The sequence below is a fragment of the Vigna angularis genome, chromosome 4, assembly GCF_016808095.1.
Source record: "Vigna angularis cultivar LongXiaoDou No.4 chromosome 4, ASM1680809v1, whole genome shotgun sequence".
In the NCBI taxonomy this organism is placed as follows: Eukaryota; Viridiplantae; Streptophyta; class Magnoliopsida; order Fabales; family Fabaceae; genus Vigna; species Vigna angularis.
The window spans coordinates 16710588-16715128 of NC_068973.1; the positions used below are offsets into that span (position 1 = coordinate 16710588).

General features: G+C 35.8%; 1 non-coding gene across 1 annotated transcript; it reads left to right on the forward strand.

Moving 5' to 3' along the window:
- Nucleotides 1-2991: 2991 nt before the first annotated feature.
- On the forward strand, nucleotides 2992-3097 carry LOC128196408 (small nucleolar RNA R71). The gene has a single exon (XR_008248691.1). It is a non-coding gene; the product is annotated as a small nucleolar RNA R71 (small nucleolar RNA).
- Nucleotides 3098-4541: the final 1444 nt, after the last annotated feature.

Below are 4541 nucleotides of genomic sequence, written 5' to 3' on the forward strand. Positions count from 1 at the left end.
TTGAGTGGAAGCATAGGAGAGAATTATGTTATCTTGTGTTGATTTGAATGCTCTCTTAGCTAAAGGTGTTTTGTATCTAGAAAAACCTAATTTCTTTCTTAGCCCAGCCACAATACAAGCCTTGAAAGTCGTTGTGATGCCAACTTGCATGTGAATGTTTTCGTTGTAGTTGAAATGAAAGGCAAAGTTGAATTGTGTGACACTGTGATGGTAGAGTAAGAAACACACATCCTTACACACCATTGAGCTTGAGAGAAACATTTTCTTTAGTAAGGAAAGGTTCCATGTAGTTAAGGAGAATACTTTTTCCATGCTTGTTGATCCCTCATAGAACCTGGCATGTTTCTTGTAATTCTTGCTCTGTGAGCACCATGGTTGAAGCTTGTTCTGTCAAAACTTCATTTTCTCATGATTGATCTTACCATGATGAGCAAGCATGATTGAATTCTACTTTTCTTGAGTGTTAAATCATTGGAATTGAATTGTCTATCCAATCCATGTCACTCTTTTTGCTTGAGGACAAACAAAGTTTCAAGTTTGGGGTTGTTGATAACGGTAGTTCTTACCATTATCTGGGGTGCATTTTTATACCAAATCAACTCTCTTTGACCTTGAAACCTGCTTAATCCTCTCTTTTATCTAACTTTGTGACTAAGTTTAGTTTAGGTTACACTTAGGGATTTTCGTCACTAATTCCTTCATTTTTTGTAGGCAAATTTTGTGCATTGGAAGAGCATCAAAAATATCAAGAGCTGGAACCTAGGAAAAGCTGCAAAAGCACATGATTTGAAGGCACACGAAAACACCATTTTGGACCTCTAGGAGTTAGGTTTGGGCAATTGGAGCTCTCCATTCATCTTCCTTGGGTCTCCATCTCCTCCATTTTCTTCCATTGTAAGCTCAAGCTCTCCATCACAATGGAGAGCTAAGTTCATTTTGTTGGGGAATGATGTAACTATGAAACTCTTATGTAAATGCACTTGTTTTGAATGAATATAAGCTTCTTTCATTGATTGTTAGTGTTTATGTCCTTCTCTTAAAGCTTGTTGTGACTTGATCAACCACAACATGATTCTTTGGTTTGCTTAATGTTGGGAGATATTGTGTGAACCTTTAACTGGACTAAACACCTAAAGGAAATTGTATCTAGGGATAGAACTTGAACCTTTAGTTGTCTTAAACCTCATTTCTTAAAGCGGATGAACTTGTTAGGTTTTCCAAGGGATTGGAGTTTAATGAGTAAGTCTAGGCTCTCTTTACCAAGGGATTGGGTGGGTTTGAGTAACGTAGTAGGTTGACATGAGCAATTAAATGAAGAAGAAGTAATGTGCATTTGCATGAAAGTGTAGTAGGTGAAATCATTCTCCAACATTTCCATTCCTTATCATCTTTAATCATTCCATTTCCAAGTGTTTTAACCCCCAAAAGTTCAATTTACAACTTATGAACTATGTTTATTTTTATTGCACTGAAATCACATTAAATGGAATCATTCTTTAGTCTAAATTAGTTAAGTAATTATATGATTTTTTAGTGTCACACGAGTCTCTTGGGATACGATATCTAGTCTTACTGGTTTATTACTTGATACGATTCGGTACGCTTGTCGAGCTATTAACAACTATCTGCCAACTAAAGCATCATTCTTGTTGGCTTGGCTTCAAGACCACCAATCTTTTTAAGCATAGATAGGGGCATCAGATTGATGGTAGCCCCTAAATCAATAAGAGTCTTCCCTATATCATGGTTTCCAATGGTGAATAGTGAAACACCCCGGATCTTTGAATTTTGGAGGGAGATTCTTTTGCATGATGGCACTGTAATTTCCCTGCACTTCAATTATTTCCTCATCTAAATACTTCTTCTTCTTGCTGAGGATTTGCTTCATGTACTTCGCATAGGCGGGAATTTGTTGTAGTGCTTCGGTCAAGGGCATGGTGATCTCCAGCTGGTTGAATATTTGCTTGAACCGAGCTAATTGTCTCTCCTTCTCTTTGTTAGATTGGTTTTTCGGATAAGGAAGGTGTTTCACAAACTCTCTTTCTTTCTGATTTTTCTCTTTTTCTTGATTTTTATTTCTTCTCTTTTATTCACATACTCATATTTATTTTTCTCTTTCTCTCCCTCACACTCATTTTTCTCTTTCTCATTTTCTTTTCTTTCTAAAACTTCCTCCTCCACAACTAGATTGTCTCCAATCCCTCTTCCCACAATTTTACCACTCCTGGTAGTAATTGATTTACAATGCTCCAAGGGATTATTAGTTTGGGTGTTGGCTGAAAAATGACCTGCATGTTGATCTGATAGTTGTTTAGCCAACTGTCCAACCTGTGTTTCAAGATTTATGATTGAAGCTTATGTATTTTTCTGATTTGTTATAGAAGCTTGCATGAATTTTTCTAAAGTATCCTCCAATTTGGTTATTCTTTCATACACAGATGGATTTTGTTGTTGATGCTGATAAAGAGGTTGTCTATTTGAAGGACCAACATCTTGTTTCCATCCAAAATTCTGACTTTGATTGTTTCTCCACCCTTGTGAAAAGTTATTGTTGTTACATGTTCTTCCTTGATTACTCACATATTGAACTTCTCCTTCTTGTGGGCTACTTTGATATGGACAATGACCATTGGGATGGTCACCTCCACAGAAGTTACATCTCATGGGTTGTTGTTGACTAGGAGAAGATTGTACTGCTTTTAACTGCTCAAGTAAATTAGCCATCTGTTTTGTTAATTCTTCCATCTACTGAGTCAAAATTTTATTCTGAGCTAAAATTGCATCTGTAGTACTGAGATCAAGCATTCCTTTCCGTTGAACTGTTTCTCTATTATGTTGAGCTTGATGGTCTGTAGATGCTAGTGCCTGAATGATTCTTGTTGCTTGATATGCATCTACAGACATCATTGTTCCTCAAGTTGTTCATCTAATATCATTTTGGTGTTTGGCCTCAGACCATTGTAGAAAATATTTAGTTGAGCAATATCTTCAAACCCATGATTTGGGCATCTCCTCAATAAAGAATTAAATCTTTCCCAAGCTTCACAGAATGACTCATCTGGTGCTTGCCTAAAAGTAGAAATCTCAGCTTTTGCCTTAATGTAACGAGAAGGTGGAAAGAATCTATTCAAGAATATATCTTCTACATCACTCCACTTGTTCAGACTCTGGTTTGATGTGATTTAAGCCATTCCTTTGCTTTACATGTCAAAGAAAAAGGAAATAAACGCATATATACATAGTCAAGATCTCTTTCTTCAAATCTCATAGTTCCCACTACAAGAAAAATGCAAGTTATCTACCGATATTCATACGGATTTTAATCCATATGTAATGTAGATATTATATACAGATATTATATACGAATTTAAATCCATATGTAATGTAGATATTATATACGAATTTTGAAAAGTGAATTACATACATATTTTATATACGGATTTTTTCCGTATATAAAATTCATATATAAATTTAGCATGTTAGAATGGAAAAATTTGTGAAAAACAACATCCGTATATAATGATGTTTAATCTGTATGTAAGTAAAAAAAAATAATTATTAAAATTAAAATCTAAAAATTCTTTTCCTCTTTTACGATCACCCTTTTCCCACTACTTTCCAAAATCTAAAATTTTACATTTTTTCCCTCTCTTACGGTCACCCTTTTCCCTTAATATTCCAAAATCTAAAAATTTTACAAATTCCATTCAAAATTTATCAATAATCTTAGTCACTACTCTAAGTTCTCTCAAAGCATGAACTTTAGGAGGGTTTCTTCTCCTTTCTTCACGCATACAACAGTAGTCCCCTAGACTAGTCATTGTCGCACCTTCTCAAGAGATATACGAAGCCTTCCGAGCTCACTCACTGATATACAAAGCCCAAGTCTAACTCTCTCTTGCTCACTCTCAGTTCAGCCCCTCCCGTTGCCTCCACTCTCGTTCACTCTTAGCTAAGTCCGTCATTCACTATCGCTGGCTCACGTTCTCTCATAGTGTTCATGGCTCAGGCTCTCGCTGATGAAGATCGTTCTTCCTACTTCTTGACACACAGAGTTTGTTTATTGTTCATTGATGTGGTAAGTCATGTTCTTCGTTCATCATTAAGACTTTGTTCACTTGAATGAATTTGGGAGAGAGTGATTGAGGGGATTTGAGAGAATTTGAAGGTTAATTTTTTTGTTGTTTATTTGAGTGAATTTGGAGGTAAATAAGAGTGGATTTGGAAGTAAATTTTTTTAATCTGTCACGTCAATCAAATCCTACACTAATTCTCACAAACTTTACTTCCAAATTCACTCTCACTTACCTCGAAATTCACTCTCACTTGCCTCCAAATCCACTCAAATAAACAACAAAAAAATCTACTTTCAAATCCTCTCAAATCCCTCCAATCACTCTCCCCCAAATCCATTCAAGTGAACAAGGCCTAGATCCCTAAATTCATAAAACCCAAAAACCCTAATTCCTCTCTTCTTTTCTTTCTTTCGTTCACTCCTGTGAAAACATTTATCCAGGCTTGAGCTTTGTTGTCTAGATCGG